This window comes from Theropithecus gelada, chromosome 11 (assembly GCF_003255815.1).
Source record: "Theropithecus gelada isolate Dixy chromosome 11, Tgel_1.0, whole genome shotgun sequence".
NCBI classification, from domain to species: Eukaryota; Metazoa; Chordata; class Mammalia; order Primates; family Cercopithecidae; genus Theropithecus; species Theropithecus gelada.
This window is the reverse complement of record NC_037679.1, coordinates 73,315,139-73,338,221: the sequence shown is the minus strand read 5'-3', so window position 1 is coordinate 73,338,221 and position 23,083 is coordinate 73,315,139.

Below are 23,083 nucleotides of genomic sequence, written 5' to 3'. Positions count from 1 at the left end.
ATCCTTCTACATATCCATCCATCCATCCATTCATCCATTCATCTATCCCTCTATCAATTCATCTTCCCTTCTATCTACCTATGCTTCTATTTATCATCTATCCATTTATCTACCCATCTTTCCTTCTATCTACCTATACATTCATCTATCTTTCTATGTATCCAAACTATCCATCCAGTCATCAATCTACTCATCCATATATCCATTTACCTACCAATCTTATCCACCCATCATTTATCTGTCTATCCTCTACCTTTCTGCCTTTTATCCATTCATCTATCTTTCGATCTATCTTTCTTTCTATCCATCTATCCTTCTATCACTCTATCCATCTATCTACCCATCTATCCTTTATCTATCCATTTATCCATCTATCCACCCATCTATCAAGAGAGTTACTTCAAGAAATTGCTTTATGATATTGTGGGGCTGGCAAGTCTGAAATCTGTAGGGCAGGTGAACATGCTGGAAACTCTTGTGCAGGAGCTGATGCTGCAGTCTTGAGACAGAATTTCTTCTTTCACAGGGAAACCTCAGTTTTTGCTCTTAAGGCCTTTCAACTGATTAGATGAAGCCCACACTTATGATCAAAGAAAATCTCCTTTACTTCAAGTCAGCTGATTATAGATGTTAACCATATGCACAAGATACCCTCACAGCAACACAGAGCTTAGTGTGTGATTAAATAACAGGGACTGTAGCCTGGCCAAGTTGACATAAGAAAATGACCATCACACCATCCTGAGTTCTGAAGGGAGAAGGGGAAGGGGTGGTTACCAGTGTCTGGCAAGATCTGTAGCTGCTCTCAGGAAGAGGGGCTGCCTGACTTTGGAAGAGGGGCCTAGCAGGGAGGGAGCAGGGAATAAACACCCAGACCTTCCTATCCTCCCATCCTCCAGTCTCTTGCTGGTGCCTCCCAACCTGAAACCAGAGGGCAGGGAGTCCATTGATGTGTCCATGTGGCCCAACTTTTTGGGCACAGAGAAGGGGGAGCAGGATGGGGAGTGGATCTGGAGGAGTAAATGGGAAATCTCCAGCACAGTGATAAGGAGAATGATGGGAATCTCCCAGACCCAATATGCACAATGAGGAGAGACAGAGCAAGGAAGGAGCCTGAGAAACTTCCACAGCCAATGAATGCCCAGTGGAAAACAACCCACAGAAGTTGGAGAAGGAATGGCCAGAGGCTTGCAGGAAATCCGGCAGGATTTAGAAGAGGGTGAGGGCATTGGAAGGCCCAGAAAAAAAAAAAAAAAAAGAACCTGGAATGAAAGCCTGGGTCCAGGAGTCTGGGACTGTGCAGTGATTAAGGGTGGTCAGATAAAGGACAGGCAGAACAGTGACAGCTATATCCTGAAGGGCCATGGGATCCTAGAGACCAGAAATGTCCTCTAGCTCATAGGGCAAACTTGGAGCCCCAAATAGGAAATTAAGAGATCAGGACCATAGACACAGGAACAGAGGTTAGAAGAAGAGAAGAGAGTGGATAGGTGGATGGGTGTATGGATGGATGGATGGATGGATGGATGGACAATAGGTGCATGGATAGTTGGATGGATGAGTAGATGGTTGTATGGATGGATGGAAGAGGTTAGATGGAAGGAAGGAAGGAAAAAAGGAAGAAATCAAGAAAAAAGGAAGAAAGGGAGGAAAAAGGAAAAAAGGAAGAAAGAAAAAAGAAGGAAGTAAAGAATAAAGAAAAAGAGAAGGAAGGAAGAAAGAAAAGAAAGAAGAAGAGGCTTTATGTGCCATTTTCCAGGCATAATCCTCATACCTTTACGTGCTCCGCTATTCAATTCTTGTAAGAATCCTGTGAATTTATTTATTCCCATTTTACAGTTGGAGGTTGCAATGAGCCTAGATGGCACCACTGCACTCCAGCCTGGGCAACAGAGCTGGACTCTGTCTTAAAAAAGTTAAATTAAATTAAATTAATCTAATAGATCTGTGTGGATCAGCAGGCTTGACTACACATGCCTCACTTTGGGTCAACATTCCATCCACCCAACCCCCACCAAAAATACATTAAAAAATCTTTTAGCTTCTCATTGAAAGAACTGACAACCACACAACAGCTTAAGATGGTTTTCAGAAAGCCAGGAAGGACATAACTTACAGTTCCTAGGAGACACGGCTTTGGGTCGGTAATCAATACCTACTGTGTGAGTTTAAGAAAATAGCTACTAGCAGACACCCTGATGCTGCATATATTTAATAAAAATGTGTTCCCCATTACTACGATTCTCCAAACATAAAAACGCTGTCGGCACTTCAACAGGGCTTCCAACACCGAGGCTGCTGCATGATGTACGGGCTTCCTGCCTCTTTGCGGCTTCTTTGTTTGGGGTTCTTTGTTTCCTGCCCGTAGGTACCTAGAGGCTTAGGCCTGAGGCCCTAGACATTAGATCATGGAACTGGGACTCTCAAAGCCAGAAGGCACCTTCAGGGATGGGGATACTGGTGTGATGTAGAGAAAGAACACAGTATTTAGAGCCGGATGATCATCTAGTTCGTATTTGTGTCTTTAGCATTAAGTCACTTAAATATTCATGTATTCATATAATCCAGGGGTATCCAATCTTTTGGCTTCCCTGGGCCACATAAGAAGAAGAAAAATTGTCTTGGGCCACATATTAAATACACTAACAATAGCTGATGAGCTAAAAAAAAAACCACACACACACGTGCACACAAACAACAAACAATCTCATAATGTTTTAATTTACAAATTAGTGTTGGGCCACATTCAAAGCTGTCCTGGGCCACATGTGGCCTGCAGGTTGGACAAGCTTGATATACTCGATCATTCATCCATTCAGTTATTTATTGAAATATATGTTGTCACTGTAGCAGATAGAACTGAGTAACCCTCATGATTCCCAAGCCCTGACATTCATGCCCTGCATAATTCCCTCCTCTGGGTATAGGTATAACCTACGACTTCCTTCTAGCCAATAGAATATGGCAAAGATGAAGGCATTTTGCAGATTAAGCTGCTAAATTAGTTGATTTTTATGTTATAAGAAAGGGGAGGTTATCCTGGGTGCATCTGACTTAACCAGGCAAAAGCTTTAAAAACATGGCCTTCCCTGAGGTCAGAGGCTCTCTCTCTTGCTGACCCTGAAGAAATGAGCCGCTATGAGTTATATGCAGCACAAGGAAGTGAATTCTTCCAATCGCCTAAATGAGCTTAGAAGCAGATTCTTTCCCGGTCAAGTCTTCAGATGAGAACACAGCCCAGCTGCCACATTAACTGCAGTCTTGTGAGACCCTGAGTAGGACACCCAGCTAAACTGTGTTCAGACTTCTGAGACAAGGAAACCATGCAATAATAAATGTATATAGTTTTAAGATTATAAGTTTGTGGTAATTTGCTACACAGCAATAGAAATCTAAAACTGGTACCAACAATGTGCCAGGGGCTGTAAAAGATGCTGCAGATAAAATAATACACAAGATAGTCTCCATCTTATGTTCTGAATAGGTTTGCAGTCTGGTTCTATAACAGGTGCATAGTAAATACTCACTGAAGGTTGTGCCGATGAGGGACCTGGATTGTCATAAAATTTTCTTTCTATGTGATCTTGAGCAAGTCAGATGACTTCTCTGAGCCTCAGTTTTCTCAGATGAAAAATCAGGTCCACAACATCTGTCTATGTGGTCATCGTGAGTATGCTTTGAAAATCTAAATCACTGAGTAGAGGTAAGTTATATATTCTAATGGAATTGATTATTTTTCTCTGACAGTGTGCAATATACTCAAGCACATTAATGTTATCACCCCTTGTTTACAAATAAAACACAGGAGAGATTGTATATTTCCTGTCCCCAATGTCTGTTTTCTTGTTTTTCCTTTGTAACAAAGACTAATTTTTAGCAAGGCATAGGGTCATTCAGAGTAAATACAACATTTTTCAGTCTCATGTGCAGAGACATTGGTCATGTGACTGGGTTTTGGACAATAAATGTAAGTAGAAATGTGAGATACTTGGAGAAATATTCTTAAGGGGTAGGGCTGCCAGATAAAATACAGGACACCAAATTATATATGAAGTTCAAATTAAAAAAACAGACTTTAAAAATATGTATATCCTAAATGCCTATGCTAGAATTATTTGTTATTTATCAAAAATTTAAATGTAATCGGGTAATCTGTAATGGCACTTGCTAAATCTGGCAACCCTATTAAGGGAGAAAGTAGCTCCTTTTGTCCTCCTTCTCTATCCAGGCACTTGAAATGTGATGGCTGGAGCTTCAGCAATCATCTTGGGCCATGAGGATCAGTCCACACTCTAGGGATGACAGAACATTGAGCTGAGAGGAATCTAGGTTCTTTAGGATGTCAGGAGTAGAGCATTCATGGCAGCTCTGTGTTGATCACCTCTGGGTTTATTTACAAGAGAAAGAAATATGCATGTATTTTGTTTAGGTCACTTATTTGGATATTTCTATTTGGAATAGCAAAACCTATTCCAAATGTTTACATGGCCCCTCCAACAGTTAACACAGACTAAATGAGGCATTGCTTCCACTTATTGAGTAATAATAATTGCTTTCATGTGCTGTTTGCGTGTACTAGGTACTATACTAGACCACTTGCAAATATTATCTCTAAACATTACAGTAATTCCAGGAAAAAATTATTTTAATCCTTGTTTTGCAGATGAGTAAACTGAGACACAGAGCAGTTAAGTAACCTGCCAAAAGTCACACAGCCAGAAATGTAGCAAAGATAAGTTTTGTACCTCAGGTCTGACTGACTTGATTCAAAAGTTCTTTATCCTCCATCTTAAAAAACTAGATTTTTTTTCCAAACAGTTTTCTGCAACCCTTTTCAAATCTATGTTTTCTTTAAGCCAGGATCCAATGGAGAGAGAAGATGTATTTCCTCAGCTTAAGTCCCATCATCACTGAGTTTAGCTACAATTGTTTTGGAAGCCAAAAAACAATTCTCCAAACATGGCATCATTATGTCCATACCTGGAAAAGGCTGTGATCATCAGTGAGCTTTGCTGTCAGAAAGGGTAAGAGTCATTCATCAACATGTGTCCTTGTTTTAGAGATACGGACCCTAAGATGGAAAGAGAGCCAGGAATCTGCCTACAGTAAGACAGTGAGAAGGTGACAGTGAGGGACATAAACCCAGTGCCCTGACCTGACCCCTTCCCTACCCAGGACCTCCTTACCACACAGAGCCGCCTTTGTAGGAACAAACTAAGAAGGCAAGAGATACCTATAGCTGGGGGAGGGACTAGGACCACAATGGGTCCTAGTCACTCATTACCTCTGACCTCAGACTCTTCACCTTGGCAGAACCAAAGCAGATGTGCCCACCCAAGCAGGAGAGAGACACCCACGGGAAGCGTACCCCAAACACTCCATCTGCAGATGCTGTGTGGTTTTACCTGGCTTGAAAATGAGACATATGTCCCTGGATCTGAGTCCTTGAAGAAGAAAGAGCTTGTCTTGTTTTCGGCTGTATGGCCAGCACACAGATAGTCCTAGTACACAGTAGGTGCTCAAAAAATAATTTGTCAAGATGACTAAATGAATAAAATATCCAAAACTTTCTGCTTTACATGATAAAATTAGAGAGTGCAAGCTATCAAGAACAATAGTAAAAGTGCCAAAACTAATAAAAGTAGAAATAGCAACTATGTATTTTGCACATACTGTGTGTTAGGCACTGCACTCAGCACATCACACACATCTTGTTTAAGCTCACAACGTACCCACGACGTAGCTTCTATATAGGACTCATTTTATAGAAAGGGAGGCTTGGAGAGGTGAAGTCACTTGTGCAAGGTCTCACAGGAAGGAGGTACCAGGATTCTAGCTCAAATGGACTCTCATACCCTGCATTAACCTTGCATGTTCAGTGTCTCCCATATCTAATTCGTGATGATGCTCTTTTGCTAACTTAAGGTCTGTGATTCTGCTTTGGAGACATTTATGAATACCAGGCTTCTGCTGGGTACTGAGAACATCTCATGCCCAAGATGGTTTCCATGCCCCAAAGAGCCAAAGATAATGAAAACAGTGGCCTGAGAACTTGAATCACAGGATACCCAGGGTGTTGGAAGCTCTAATTGCCTGGTACCCAGATTCTCTGTCCTCTTCCTTCCTTCCTTCCTCTTCTATCCCCAACAATACTCACCACCTTTTCCACCCTAACTTGGATAAGGCAGTGTTTTGGGCAGATAGACCCTTGGCATCCCTAACATGAGGTCAAGGGTCATGCCTCATGCCCTCATACCCCCCACATCGCCGGCTTTGCACAGTAGGTTCAAGGTACACATTTGTTGACGGACCACTGATTGATCTGATTCTGTAAAGTGCTTCACTTGGCCATATGAGCCCAGAGAGGCTTAATAAAGGCTTTTTGAAGATGATAAGAAACAGAGCTGCCTTGTTAAGATTCCGGGGGCCTCCGATTCTTCTTTAGTGGCAATATCTTTCCGTTTTTTCTTTTCTTTTTTAAGTGCTGGCAGATAAAGCCCGCCAACTGTCCAGTGGGTGACACTGGAGAAAGAGCTTTGGGGCCTTTTGATTTTTAAAGGACTACATCAAAAGCACCTCATGACATTAAAATCTCCTGGGTTCTAGCTGGGCTCGTCGGCAGAATGGCAGGGTTGCCTCCGTTCCTGGTTAACAGAACTGCGGCTGGGATGAGACTGGGAAAGACTGACTTTAGGAGGGTGGAAAGAGCTCTGGGTAAGCACTTAGGAGGTGCAGGTCTGACCTAGCTCTGCCACCACTGACCGGAGTCATTGAAGATGCCCCTCTCTATCCCCAGGCCTCAGTTTCCCCAACTACAAAGCCAAGAAGTAAAAACAGAGCGAGCTCCAAAGCCTTTTGCATCCCTGACTCCTCATGTTTGGGGTTCACTTAGACTGGGATTAGGCTTCTTGCCCCAGCGCAGGATGGGAGGAGAGGGAGCAGGGAGGATGCTCTTTCCACAGCGTGTATTTTGCCATCTGTGTCCAGGTGGGCTGCGGGCCAACACGGCATCTAAAAGACACCTCCTCCCCTTCCTTCACCCTCACCCCAGCAGATGCAGTTCCTATCTGAGGGCGCTCTCCAAGGAGAGGGTCCTCCTCCCCAAAGCCCATCTCCCAGCATCTTCATGCCACGTCTGGGTGAAGGCAGCCTTCTTTCAGAGAGATGTGTGTGTGTGTGTGTGTGTGAGAGAGAGAGAGAGAGAGAGAAAGAGAGAGAGAGATGAGGTCCACAGCAGAGGTTGTAAATTTTTTGTATTTGAATTTCTTTGACAATCTGAAAAAAGTCATGGACCAGCTCCTTGCAAAAAACAGACACGTGTACAAGATTTTTCATCTAAATTAAGGTGGTTTGTGGGTCCCACTGATCCTAGGTTAGAAACTACTAAAATACAGGCCGTATATGTGCACTACTTATAGGAGGAGGAGGAGGAGGAGAAGGAGGAGGGAAGCAGAAGAAGGAAGAGAAGGAGGAGCAGGGGGAAAGAAGAAGTAAGGGAGGGGCAGCATAAGACAAAACTGTTTAATCCAAGTAGAAACAAGCAGGCCTCTGGTTAGAACATAGGTTCCAGAATCTTAAAGACGAGATTTGATTTTGTTGTTGTTATTTTTTGGTTTTCGCTTTTTTTTGAGACAGAGTCTCACTCTATCACCCAGGCTGGAGTGTAGTGGCATTATCTTGGCTCACTGCAACCTCTGCCTCCTGGGTTCACATGATTCTCCTGCCTCAGCCTTCTAAGTAGCTGGGACTACAGGTGTGCACCGCCACACCTGGCTAATTTTAATATTTTTAGTAGAGACAGGGTTTCACCATGTTGGCCAAGCTGGTCTTGAACTCCTGATCTCAAGTGATCTGCCCACCTCAGCCTCCCAAAGTGCTGGTATTACAGGAGCGAGCCACTGTTCCCAGCCTTAAAGACAGGATTTAAATCTCAGTTCAGCTCCTTTCCAGCTGTGTGACCTCGGACAACTGATTTGAACTTTCTCAGCTTGTTTCATTTTAAAAATGAGGTCATGATATGATTCGGGTCATATTACTTCTGTTCCCATCCTAGAACATGCTCTTTGTCTTTGGAGGCTATTTTGTTTATAGGACATTTCCTCCTGGGGCCCCCATCTTTTCCTGAAGCTACCCGAGGCTTAGACCAGAGGCTGGGCTGTGGTTAGTGTCTTAAAACTCAAAGTGTGGTCCCTGGGCCAGCAGCATCAGCGCCCCCTGGGATCTCATCAGAAATGTGGTCTCAGCCCCACCCCAGACCTATAGAATTAGCATCTACATTTTAACACAGTCCCCCGGTGGTTTATAACACATTTGAATTCGAGTTACTTGAGAGCCAGAAAAATATTTGGCATTATTTCCCAACCCCATGGATTGTGCTAATAAGCAAAATTATGTGAATGCAGGGCCCGGGCAGCAACTGAGCTTGTTTCCACCTTCTTGGGGCTAAGGTTTCAGCACTCGGCTTTTCCCAAACATCCTCCTTCAAGCTGACCCTGTCTCCCTTCCCTAAATCCCGGCAGCCAGGTTAAAGTTGTCACCAGGTACATATGCAGCCAGCAATCACTCGGCACGCCTGCAGTAAGAAGAGGCTGCCGGCCAAGATCCCAAGGCAACACACTGGGAAAAGACCAGACCTCACCATGGGGTACAGATGGATCATTTGCCATAAAATCCCTCTGCCCGGAACATAAAACATGACTTGAACATAGGAAAAATCATCAGTAGCAACAATGATCACCTACTAAGTCTTACCATGAGTGGGATATCACTCAGGAGCTTGGCTGCATTATCTGACTTATTCCACACAACAACCCCACAGAACAAGTATTACTTGGCTAAGGACATTGAGACACAGAGAGGTTAAGTCATTTGTTCAAGGTCACACAACCTGTAGGTGGAAGAGTCAGGATGGAAACTCAAGCCTAGATTCTTAGGCATAGACTGGACAGACCTTAGCTCAGGGGTCACAAATGGGGCATGGGCAGAGCTGGCCCTTGGTGTGTTTTATTTGACCTGCCTAATGTTAATATGTTTTTGAGCCAACATTTTAAAAGTTCACCTACAATACGGATTTCTGGCTTCTCTTAGAAAACCAGAATGCTTTTGGCATTGCAGGACTGCTAGAGGGAGTGAGCAGGAGTATTCATGCATTGTTTGTATTAGAAAATCCCCACCACTCACTGTTTACAATATCTGCTGGCCACACTGGGGATTTTAGGTTGGACACTTTCATATGGTTGGTAATAATAATAGCTAACATTTTTTTGAGGACTAGCTATGTACCAAGCACAATGCTACAAGAGGAAAAGATTGGGTAGATCCTGTACTCAGGTACTCATCTGATACAGGAATCTACCCCACAGTATCCCTTGCTCAGTGTTTATCCATTTTTAGCTTAAATTCCTCCAGGCATAAGCCACTCACTACCTATGGAAGAGGTCTTTGTCATGCTGGGACTAGGAGTCTATAAATTTCTTCTTTCTTTAGAAGCCAGTCCTGCACCTTTCATTTCTACCTGGGGACGGGGCCACCCAGAGTCTGTTGACAGCATCCCTCTTGTCAGCCCTTCTGGAGATTTGAGGTAACTGACCTTCTTGAGATTTCCATGCTGGCACAGGGAGGCAGGTAGAGAAAATTCTTTCTGGGGCTCATGTTGAGTTCTGAGGAGGGGCGAGGATGAAGGGACTCCTTGTCAGCCTGTGATTGCTGCTTACCCAGCTCTCTCCTATCGGGTCCAGGGACCCCTGCCCCTAGATCAGTGGTAGGCTGGACGGTGTGCCTACTCACCACCTTCCCTAGCAAGAGAGGCTCATAGAAGGGAGCTCTCCTAGTCCTGGGTCTTTCACTTTCTCTCTGACTCTCTCCTTTCCCTTTCTTTGTCTTATCCCTTTATTCACAAAACCCTATTTCTCCCTCTCTCTTCTCTCACCTCTCTGGGTCTCCTTTTCTGCCACAATGCTCTGTACTGCGCGGTCTGTCCTCCATGTAGATATCCATGACCACATATCCCCTTTAAATCACATCTTAACCTAAATCCTCCCCTTTCTCATCTTTGCTTTTCTATTCTCCCCATGGCATAGTCTGCCTATATTTCCCTGAACACACTAGCTAGTAGACTAGTGGCAATTTCTCCCTCAAAAGCAACCTTCCCCGTTTAAATGCATTTGCTGACTTTTTACAGTGAGGCGAAGGTTAAAACTGTCCCTAGGGTGTGGTCTCTGGCTCTATTCTCCTCACTCAACAGACCCTCCCTGGTGGATCCTGTTCACTCACATGGCTTCAAATACCACCAGTGTGCTATCAGCTCTCACACCGGTATCTCTAGCCCACACCTGTCCCAGGGTCACACAACCACCTGCCAGCTGGGCGTCTCCATCTTGGCTCACCTTGCCCCAAATTGGACTCACTGTCTCTCTCCCAGTCCTTGTGTCACCCTTTTACCTGTAGCTCAGTAAATAACAGGAGCATCTACCCAGCTGTTTAAACTATACACCTGGGGTCATCCATTGTTCATTGTCTCCTCTGTGCTCCCCGATATCCTATTAATCATCAGGTTCTTTCTCAGCTCCTTCTAGGCATGCCTCATGCAGATTGCAGCTCCATTGATGACACGATGAATACTTGCTGAATGAATGAATTTGGACCTGAACAATCAAGGCTTTCAGCATCTCATCTGGGTACCACTTAAGTAGGTTCCAATGAAGTCTCTCAGCTGCCTTTCTTGCTTTCCAAACTATCTTCCATGCCATGGACATAGTTATCATGTGAAAGTAAAAATATGACTGCCCCTTCCATAACACCTTCCACGGCTCCTCATTGCCTCCAGGCTAAAGCCCAGGCTATTGAAGATCTCCATCCTGTGTTCTCTGCTCCAACCTCAGTGTTTCCTCCTCCCTGCCTGGAACTCTGCGCTCTTGCAGCACCGAATGCATAGCAGTTTTCCACTCACCTCTCTGCCTTTGCTTACATTGTCTCACCTGACCTGACTGAAATGCCTTTTCCTCTTCCCCTTATCTGGTTAATTATACCCAGAATATATAAAGAACTTAAGCAACTCAACTACAACAACAACAAAAAAACCAATATAAAAATGCACAAAAGACCCTAATAGACATTTCTCAAAAGAAAACATACAAATGGCTAACAGGTATATGAAAAAATATTCTACATTACTGATCACCAGGGAAATTCTAATATCTTCGTAAGAATTTCCTGAAGTATCTCCTTTTCCTGGTATGCATGCATAAGCTATTTGCTTTCACATTACAAGACACATCATTCTCTTCCCCTTTCCTATGTTAAGCAGCCTTAGTACCCACCAGTGTTAATGTTGACACTGAAAGGTAAACCATTACTTAATACACCATTTTGCTATTATTATTCTCTATGTTGTTTCCAGTTTTTCTCTATTATAAATGGTGCTGAATATATCGGTGTGAAAACCTGTATTACTCCACACTTAGAATTATTTTCTTTTGCTAGATTCTCAGAAGTAGAACCATTGTGGGTTAGCACATCTTAGATGAGGTATTTTGCCAAATCACTTTTCCAAACAGGCAGGCCCACCTGTGCTGCAAGCAAATATATGGTCAATTTTAGAATTTAGACTCCCACCTGGGACTCCCTGGGGTATAGAAAGAAAAGTAAAATGTGATGTTGGCAACAGAGCTGAGTTGCTATTTAGAAATAACAAACCTATTGGAAGAGGGAATTGGATCTCCACTTAGACTAAGTCAAAATGGTTTAAATATGAAACCTGAGGAACAATGAAAAGCAAAATGAGAAGGGAGATGTCTAAAGACTCAACTGAGTGACTGCTTGAATCCATAATCATTGAGAAAATAAGATCGATTTTATTGCATGAAATGGATGCATCTCAAGGGATACCTTAGGTGAGAGCCGAAGAACTGATTTGGTGAGTGTAGAATTTCCTTCAGATTCATGGCTTGGGTTTTCCAGCACAATGCCCCCACCCCCAGCTTCACTGTGTTTGAATTCACTTACCCAGAGCAAAATCCAACTGAAAGTAAAAGGAGACTTTAAAACACTTATTTTTAAGATCCTCATAAGGTGTTCTGAACATCAAATAGCTCTTAAAAACCACGGCAGTACTTTCATGATTTAAGTGTAAATGATTCTGAAACATATGGATTACATTTTCCTCAAATTCCTCCTCGTTTTAAAAGTGAAAGGAAGAGGAGGAAGAGAAATTGTAGATTGCCTGGACTATTTAGAGATTCAACTTGTAGGCAAACCTTGTGAACCCTGAGGTTGGGGAGCAAATTTGCCAGATTTCTGGAGAGGGCGGTGTTAGGAGGGCCTTCAGGGAGGATTGTTCTGTTTAAATCCTAAAATAATCTTTGATTTGGGGTTCCCGTCTGGGCATAACAAGGACAAAAAGCAACAGTTTCCAAGTTCTGATTAGTAAATCAAAGTCTCTTAAATTCCTAGTTGGAAATACAGATTCCAAGGCTAAATCTCAACCCCTCAGAACAAAAACCTCTGCATTGGAATGCCAAGAATCTGTATTTTTTTAAAAGTTCCTTAGCCACCAGATTGGGTTACACTGCTCAAGGTGAGGCTTCCTAAACCTCGGCTCTATTGACATTGGGGCTGTATAGTTTTTTGTTGTGGGGGGCTGCCCTACACATTCTAGGGTGCTTAATGGCATCCCTAACCTCTACCCACTAGATACCAATAGCATGCCACCACCTCCAAGTTGTGATAACTAAGAGTATCTCCACGCATGATCAAATATCCCCTAGGGGGCAAAAGGGTGTTGGTTGAGAATGACTGATGTAGATGACTTTGAAGTGACCAGCCATTCAGAGGGATGTACAATTATTTGCTGGTGTGTGTGTATTTCTGCTCAGTTTGAGTTGTGGAGATTTCTGCATAAATACAGAGACTGAGAAGTTAGGCAGCCAGAGATAATACCATGTGTTCTGTATTTTTGTACTTCCACCTCAAATAATATGCCTTACATTTTTCTACTTCATGTGCATGTGGGTTGGTTATTGTTCCCCATTCTTCATTCTGTTGATGTTATAGAACTATACTTCCCTATCCTTCCCCTGGCTTCATGACTATTGGGTGAGTGTCCCCATCTTGACTTCGACCATGTGACTTGCTTTGATTCACGGGATGCTAGAGGCTGTGGGTAGAGCAAAGGTTTCTGATGGGTCCACTTGGTTGGGCTTGTTTTCTTTGGCTTCACTGTAAGAAGTCATGTGCACCCCAAGTCACTGCTGCTCCTGAAGCTTGCACCCCTAGAATGCACTTATGTAGAACAGAAAGACCTGAGCCCAAAAAGAAGCCTGGAGCCAAGCCCAGCCTACATCAGCCAAACCCCAGCCAAACCACCAACCCCTGGAGAATGAAAATAAATGTTTATTGTACGCTTCTGGGATTTTGAGGCTGTAGGTTACATAGAGAAAAACATTTTTTAAAACCATTAAAAAATATGTGTAGGTACCTCAGTGTTTACATCAGAAGACAGTTTGGCACAGCAGCTAAGAGTTCAAGATCAGAAGCCAAGAAGATATTCGTCCAACTTCCAGCCCTGCCACTTCCTAGTGAGTAACTTAATTTATCTGAGCTCTATTTCCCCATCCATTAAAAGGCGTACAGAATAATATATGGGTCTCAGTTTCCTAGTCTGTTGAATAGGTTTGTATGATACTATGTACCTCATAGATTTGAAGGTTAGATGAGATGATGCATGTAAATTGTTTATTGTCAGTGCATGACACATGGTAAACACATGATAAATGCTAGTTAATTTTATTATGCTGAAGGTTCAAGGACATGAAATATATGTTTATCTCTTTCTTCCTTCCCTCTCCTCCTTTCTCCCTTCCTTCCTTCTTTTCTGTTCTCTTTTTCCCCCTTCCTTCCTTCTTCCCCTCTTAAGTGTCACAAATATCTATTGAACGCCCACCATACACCCCTAAAATTTGTGTTTGGATGAACAGAATCCAAAACCCACTATGCATGAAAACTGGGCACCTCAGAGCCAGTAGCTCAAGAGTCCACAAAGAGTTAATCCCTGGTGAACCAGGAGCCAAATAAATTCTGCCCCATCAAACACACCCCAATCATCATTAGTCACGGCTTGTTGGACGGGAGGCTCCTCCCTGGCGCTTATCTCCATGGCTTCTGTCCTCGACCAGGTGGCTATATTTCACCTTCTGAAAACAGATGACCCCAGGGTCAGTGAAATGAAAGCCCCATTCAACAGGTCTGCCAGGGAGTCTGCCAGGAAGGAGGGCGAGGGTCAGTCTGGCAGCTCTGTCCCTGCTAGGGCAGCCTCTGAGCACCACATGTGCCAGGGGTCCTTGTTCTCCATCCCCCAGGTCAGGGCTGAGGGACAGGATCAAGGTAACAATTACTCCAGAGCTTTGTTCTCCATAAAGCATCAGGTGGGGGTGTGGCCTTGAGGCATATTTGCATAGTGCTCCTACCATGATGCTTTGCAGCAGTCCTGTCCAGCTGGGATCTCAGGATGGGATTCCAAGGAGAGAGAGTAGGAAGGTGGAATTCCAAGAAGAGAGAGTAGGAAGATGGGATTTCAAGGAGAAAGAATAGGAAGGGATTCCAAGGAGAGAAAGTAAGCAGATGGGATTCCTGCCCTCATGGGGCTTACATTCCATGGAGGGTGGGGCCAAACTATCTACTACTTTTAGGGGCTCACTGTAGTGTTTTAAATTTTTTTACAATCAGAAAGAAAAAATAAAATTTTAGGATTATTGGAATGTTTTATTTTTTCTCATATCAGAAAAATGAAACTTCATGAAAACCGATTACATTTTGCCTAAATAGAAAAAAAATGTTTAAATGTTTAAAGTGTTATCAAAAGTAATTTTTAATGTTGCTATAGTTATGGTGGAAGAAGCCCCATGAAGACAAAAGTGCACAGGGTCCAGGAAAATCTAACATGTCCCTGAGCTGGGGAAAGAAGCCATGAATATGCCAACAAATCAACGGAGGTGATAGACTCAGATCCATTCGTGCTATGAAGGGAATGAAGAAGGGTGACACTAAAATATAACAAAGGTGGAAAAATGACTTGAGGGAAAAATTACTTTTTTCACTGCATCTATTAGAGATAAGTAATAAGGACGATGATAAAATAATAGCAGCTACATTTATTGGATGCATATGAAATAACTTAATGATTTAAAGTACCTGGTGTTTAACAAGAGCTGCTACTATTCTTTTCTTTCTTTCTTTCTTTCTTTTTTTTTTGAGACAGGGTCTTACTATGTCTCTCAGGCTGGAGAGTTTTGATCTCCCTAGCTCAAGAGGTCCTCCCACTTCAGACTCCCAAGTAGCTGGGACTACGGGTGTGTGCCACCAGGCCCGGCTAATTTTTGTATTTTGGGCTATGTTGCTCAGGCTGGTCTTGAACTCCTGAGCTCAAGTGATCCTCCCACCTCGGCTTCCCAAAGTGCTGGGATTACAGGTGTGAGCCACTGCACTGGGCCTGCTGCTAGTATTCTTATTTTTATTCTTCTTATACAGCCTGCCAGGCAGTGGGCTAAATAGTTTATACATGTCATTTTCTTGGTGCGAGTTTTCCAAAATAAAGCTTCAAAGCAAAGCTTAAAACGGGGACATGGATGTAAGTGGTTTATTTGGAAAGTGATCATGATCCTCAGAAGTAGAAATGTGGAGAGGGAGAGGGGGACCAGAGTAAGGGAGGAAAACAGCGAGCACTTAACGACCCAGCTCAGTCCCCTTGGATTTCCACTGGGGAGCTGCATAGAATGCACCCTCAAACCATCCCAAAGAGAGACAGGAAGGCAGTGCAGGCTGCCATGAGGTGGGGCAGAGCCATTAGGCAGAGAAGAGGAGAGACTCTGCCAGCAAGCCCAGGAACTGTCCCCTGCTCAGGTAATCTGCCTCTGTTTCATTCGCTCATGAAATCACTGTGACAACACCATGAGGTGGTGGCTGTTAGGACCCCCTTCTGTAGATGAGGAAGTCGAGGCACAGAGAGGCCAAGTGACTTGCCCAGGATCCCACAGCCAAAAGCAGAGCTGGAACTTAAGTGTCTCCATCTCCTACAGCCTGGACCTTGGGACACGACATAGCATGTGTCCCATGTGGGAAGCACAGGCTCTGGAGCCAAGGCTCCGGACTCCAATCCTGATTCCACCAGGTACAAAGGGCATGACGTGAAGATGCTTTTTAGCCTCTCGGTTCCTCAGGGTCCTCATTTAGTTGTGGGGATTAAATGATGTCATATTTGAAAAGAGTTCAAGACAGCTCTTGGTGTAGAACAAATTCTCAATAACTACGTATGATTCTTTTAACCCAGTGGTTCTCAAAGTGTGGGCCCCGGACCAGTAGCATCAGACCATCAATACTAGTCAGCACTGCCTGAGAATGTATTAGAGATTCATATGCCAAGGCCTCTCCTTGGACCTACTGAGTCAGAAAATCTGAGGGTAGAGCCCAGCAGTCTGTGAGTCAACCATCTATTGCCCAGATGATTCTGTCACATACTCAAGTTTTTGAGCCACTGTTTTCACCACTCTGCCAGCTCTTACTCTCCCCAGAGTGCGGTCTGACATCATTTTGCGAGTGGCTGCAGTAAGTTCTGCCCTTGAAGCATGATTGCCAGGTACCTGAAAAAGCTTCTGCTTACAGCACTCTGTCCTGTTAACATGAAAGCTTGATGTCTGTGGATTAGAGTTGGATTTTGGTTCAAACACAAAGATTCCTAGAAGGGGAAAAGAAGAAAACCATTTGTGGCTTACACCTTGGTTAGAATCTGCACGCCTGTGGTCCCAGCTACTCAGGAGGCTGAGGCAGGAGAATCGCTTGAGCCCAGGAGGTTGAAGCTGCAGTGAGCTATGATCACACCACTGTACTCCAGCATGGGTGACCTATCTCTAAGAAAAAAATAAAACAAAACAAAACAGAGCAAAATAATAAAGTATATAATGTAGATAAGATCTATTTTTATGTTGTTAGCAATATGCTACCTTCTTTTTACCATCATCTCCCACTTCTCCCACTTTCCAAGACCCTCATTTTATCCCCACAGTGCGTAAATTCTGAACTTCTTCCATTTTTTACCTCAAATATAACTTGTTCTCAACTAAGCTTCATCCCATTAATTAATTCTTTTTACACATGGGGTCTTGCTATATCACTCAGCCTGGAGCACAGCAGCCTGATCAAAGCTCACTGCAACCTCAAACTCCTGGGTCACCACATCCAGCTTTTCTTTTTTTTTCTTCGTAGAAATGGGGTTTAGCTATGTTGGCGAGGCTGGTCTTGAACTCCTGGTCTCGAGTGATTCTCTCACCACACCTCAGACTCCCAAAGTTCTGGCATTACAAGTGTGAAACACCACACCTGGCCCATAATTTTAAAAATTGATTTAGTTACACCATAAACACTAGTCAGAATCTAGTCAAGAAAACAAAATAAAACAAAACAAAACACTCCACGATTTTCAAGCAGAGGGTATTTAATACAGGGAATTGGTTACACAGTTGATAGAGGAGCTGAGAAGCCAAACAAGAAATGATGATGCTACCCAGAGATGAGCAGCATCCAGCAGCTGCTTCTACCCCTAGGACTGGAGAAACAGGAGGAGGAGGCACTGGAACCCAGAACCATCCAGAAGGAGCTAGAACCATAGTGATGGCTACTTGGCAGGAGCTGCAACCACGGAGGAGGACTTCTCTAGTAGGAGCTGGAGCCACAGAGGAGACCCAGTCACTGCTGGAGATGCCATAGGAAGGAGAGAGAAAGAGGGGAGGATGAGAGAGGGAGGGAGGGAGGGAGTGACAGAGAGAGAGAGAGAGAGAGAGGGAGAGAGAGACTCTGGATTTGCCTCTTCTTCCACCCTCCAGTTTCCTACAAAGCCCTCCCAGTGTTCAAACCTACCCAGAGGGCAAAGGAGCCTAAGAAATGTAATTCTCTGAGATACAGGCCAGACTACAGAGAGGGCGGGAATATATCTGAGATCCTTCCTTCCTCCCTCCTCTCCATTTCTCATCCGATTCCTTTCTTACTTCTTTTTTTTCCAAATCCCCGTCTTTCTTTTCTCCCTTTATTTTCATCCACCCTCCCTTCCTCCCTTGTCTTTCATTCTTCCCTCCTTTTTTTTCCTTTCCTTCCTTCCCCCATTTTCCTCCCTGCTACTCTCCCTCTTCCCTTTCCCGTCTCCATTTTCTTTCCTTCCCTTGGTGCCCATCTACAATGTTAAATAAAAGAATGTGTATAAACAGAATGGTAAGCCAGAAGGTTCACGGGGGTTATAGCCTACATCTGTGGGGATGTTCTCTTTGAGCCAACTGAGAAAGTAGATGGTGGAAAGGATGTCAACTGTCTGCACTTCAGGCACCAAAGGTGAAAGGCTGGTTAAAAGGCCAGCCCATCTCTCTTGGGATGGGGCTTCAGGTTGAGGTCCTGCAGAGCCCCTCTCATTCAGCCCAGCCTGGCTTTTCTCAAATGACGAGTTTCTCTGATCTCTAAAGACAAATGAAGCCAACTGGGCTTTGGCACGATTGTCCAGCTTCAGGCCAACTATTCCACGTGGAAAAAGAGATGGTTTGGGGCTCACCATTAACCATGTTCTCTAAAAATATCTTTTCTAGTCTGCATGTTTATAACGTAAATCAATCAATTCATTGCTAGAGATCAATAGAAAACACAATTTCTGTTATTACTATAATAATGTAGGCATAATAATTAGCACCACAGATAAAGAAAAAGCCTATCGTGTATACGGCCTAGCAACACAGCTCTGTGTGCATGTGTTGAGAGCCCAACCTTTTTTTGTTCACAACCAGCAGTTGCGAACAGCTGCTGTAAATTATTTTGATTGTCCAGCAACTTGCTGATTTGAGTCTGGCTTCCACGCTCAACAGCGCTTCTCTGTGATGTTTAGCTCGGGTCTTGTCAACTTGGATCAACCACTTATTCGTTTCCTCAAACAAATATTTATTGAGCACCTACTATGCACCAGAAACCATTCTAAGCACTGGGGATGCAGCTGTGAACCAGCAAGCATGGGGTTGCCTGTCTTCGTGCATCTGAGAGTTGAGTGTTATGTTTTGTTTTTGATTTGCCGTGCCAAGACACACTTAGAGCTGTGGGAAACATCTTTATTTTAGAGACTCCAGAAGAAAGAAGCATTATATAACTGTGAGTCTGCAATTATTTTTTATAACACTATGTACGAAAATACAGGTGACTTGAAAATACAAATAGCTAATTGCAGCATCATGTACTGAATTCAGTCAACTCTTACATAGTCGACCCTTAAACTATGGCAAGGGAATTCAATCCCTGATGTTGCAATTAACTATTCAGTCTACTCTCGTCCTCCACCTTCCTTCCATGTGAAAGGAACTGGCCCTTTCGTGATGTTGTTTCTCCACTCATTCTCCCCAGATCTCTGTATCACTCCCATATATACTCTACCCCCTGCTTTGTGCTTTTCCTTTCATAGCAACCCCTGGGTCTCTTTGTAAGCAGGCTGCCCTCATCTGCCAGAATCCACTTTTCCTGAATCTCCCGAAAGCAGAAATGACGGGAAACTTCCATTCCCCAAGGAAGTATAAGCGATAGGTCTGGAGTGGTGCCAGAGATTCTGCATTTCGAAGCAGCTCCCAGGGGATGCAGATGTTGCTCCTCTGGGGACCATATTATGAGTAGCAAGATTTTAAGCAAATGCCGGGTGCAGTGGCTCATGCCTGTAATCCAAACATTTTGGGAGGCCAAGGTGGGTGGATCACCTGAGGCCAGGAGTTCGAGACCAGCCTGGCCAACATGATGAAACCCCATCTCTACTAAAAATACAAAAATTAGCCGAGCTTGGTGGCACGCACCAGTAATCCCAGCTACTTAGGAGGCTGAGGCAGAGAATCACTTGAACCCAGGAGGCAGAGGTTGTAGTGAGTTGAGATCATGCCACTGTATTCCAGTCCAGAAGAAAGAGTAAGACTCCGTCTCAAGAAAAAAAAAAATGCTAAGCAAAGCATAGCATGGAGCGTGATATTTAGCAGGCGCTCAATAATTAGAGTTGCTATGATTACTGTTGTTATTGCTATTGTTTTTGTAATATATCTCTCAGCCTCACTGCCCTTAAGTGATAGTAATGAGGCCTATCCCTGGCAGGATGTGGGAAATGAGAACCATAGGGTGAGAATCAGGAAGCCGAAAATGGGCAACACCCACCCTCACCCTCCCTTCCCAGCAGATGATAACAATAACTAATATTTATTGAACGAAATTCATGCCAGGCCCTGAGCTTTGTTTTATCTCTGTGAATCCTAATGGTAACTCTAGAAGGTAGGCAGTATCATTAATCTCATTATACATATGAGGAAGCCAGGGCCAAGAGAGGTGAAGTGATTTGGCTGTGGTTCCCCAGCTAGAAATGAGCAGAGCTGGGGGTTTGAACTCAGCCACTTTGATGGCAAAGACCAGAGATACAACCGTTTCTCCACGCTGCCAGAAAAAAGATGTGACAAAGAGCAGCCACTTAAAAGCCCTGGATCAGGAACATCATAAAGGCAAAGTCAGTGCACTTCCTGCATTGCTGCTGAGCCTGACACATGGCAGAGGCTCCGCAAGTATTTGAGGAATCAATGAATTGGGTAGATAAAGACATACACTAAATCTGCCCCCGGGAATTCCTGGCCATGCACCGGGGTGAGCCCTCCTCCGATCAACCTTCCTGGGTTCCCCTGCTCATAACTTGGACTGCAGGAGAAGAAATTCTGTTTGTTCATCATGTTGTCCTTGGTGAGCCATGTCTGCTATCATTAAGCCTGGGCTTTATCCTCCTTATAGCCAAGAGGAACGCTGAATTCAGGAGAGAACTTCAGCTTAGGGAGGAGAATGTCACCCAGGGAAGGGATGAGCAGAGCCACTTCTTAGTATTCCCAGCATCCAATTCATTTCTGAACTTCATTTCATTTACCCATGCATAGAGTGGACACATCACTTTTTTTTGGCTGCTAAGACTCTGAATATCCTTGCTGTTTGGGGAGTTTCACATTTTGTGACTCTTGGAGGAGGCAGAGATCACCTTGCTCTACAGACACTGAATGGCAGGTTCTTGTGTTCCAAGCAGGGTGCTGACAGGTGACCAGGGCACTCCCTATGGACCCAAGCTAAACTTCAAATGGGAATAGAAGACATAAGAAGTTAAAGGGTCATAATGTTCTCCTTCCCTTCTCCTCTCTTTCTGTTCCCTGTAGCAGTTGGTGTGGGATTGAGTGCCAAATTCAAAAAAAATAGCAGTCTCATAACTAGCTCAATGCTGTATGATGTGGCAGCACTGTCCTTGCAGGCAAGTTCTGTGGCTTGAGCTTGGGCCTCCCTCCGGCTTGGCCATGCATACACCTAACTCTCTGGCCTTGCCAACAATTCTAGCATTCAATGAATAAACCTGTGTTCTGCTTTAATCATCTGAGATTGACACTGGGGCTGGTGACCAAAAGCTCTGCTTGATAGAGTTAGGATTCTGGTTTGTACAGATAAGGGTTGCATGTAACACAAACTTTAGAAAAAAATTCCTTGTGTAGTAGACAAAAGATGCTGCTCACTTCCCCCTTAAGGGAGGATGTTCTGCCTAGCCATGCACAGTGTGGTCAGCAGGTGGCCACCGTCTGCCACCTCGATAAGGGCCTGCCTTAACTGTGAAGAGCTGCTCTACCCAAGGTTATGCCATCCTGTATGCAGTGACTGAGCAAGAAAGAAGCATAAAGGTCCACTCATTTTGCTCCAGCATAAGGCACTGTCATAGACAATACTCAATCTAGAGATTTCTCTGTGTTGGCCAAAGCTTTGTTTGGCCAGGAACATAGTTCAATTCCTTCCTGTCTCCAATTCTGCTTCTTCTCCCTTTCATGAGTGGTTGTTACCTAATAAATGTCTTGAACTCTAAATTCTGTCTCAGCATCCTATTCCAGAGAACCCAATCTATAATACCTTGCAATCTTGGGACAATCTCTAATCAATCAGGGTAGGCTAAGCTTTGCTGCAGTAATGAACAATCCCAAATCTCAGTGGCTTAGTATTACAACAGCTTGTTTCTCATTCACAACACAAAAAGGCAGGTCAACAGGGGGCTCTCTTCTCCATGGTCCTTAGTCCTGCAACTAGGAGGACAGAGGAACAACTATCTGGAACATTGCCTCGGAAGATTAGCAAGCAGAGAGCGTTGGATGGATCTCATTAGCAATAAAATGCTCTGACCTGGAAATCATAACTCATTGGCCAGAACTAGTCACAGGGCCCTACTCACCCAGAAGGGGATCAAGTGTAATCCTATCATCCCTGGAAGGTGGAATGTGGAAGTATTTCACAAATGATGCAAATGACTATCACTCTCTTCATTTAGACAATCATGGCAGGAGATCCAAAGAAAATGAGACAACCTGACATAATCTGGATGTCTCTTATTTGTTAAAACCTGACATATAACTCCTTAAAAGTGAATGTTTTAAACTTATAGTTTTAGAAACAGGAAAAATTATTTAAAAATGAAATCCAAAGCAATATTTATATGACCCCTGAAGCCCCTCCTTTGATGTCCTAGGTCTGACAAACACAACATTGAAAGCACAGATTGTAAAAGCCATCCATTCCTGGGTCTAAATCTTGGTTCTACCAATTAGGTGAGTGACTTTGGGCAATTATTTTGTCCCTCTAAACCTGAGTTATCTCATCAGTTAAGTAGATAATAAATATCTGCTTTCCAGGATACTTTTAATTTTTTTAATTTTTTTTTTTTTTTTTTTTTTTTGAGACAGAGTCTTGCTCTGTCGCCCAGGCTGGAGTGCAGTGGTGCGATCTCGGCTCACTGCAAGCTCCGCCTCCCGGGTTCACTCCATTCTCCTGCCTCAGCCTCCCGAGTAGCTGGGACTACAGGCACCCGCCACCGCGCCCGGCTAATTTTTTGTATTTTTAGTAGAGACGGGGTTTCACCGTGGTCTCGATCTCCTGACCTTGTGATCCGCCCGCCTCGGCCTCCCAAAGTGCTGGGATTACAGGCGTGAGCCACTGCGCCCAGCCTCCAGGATACTTTTGAAGATTAAATTATATAATG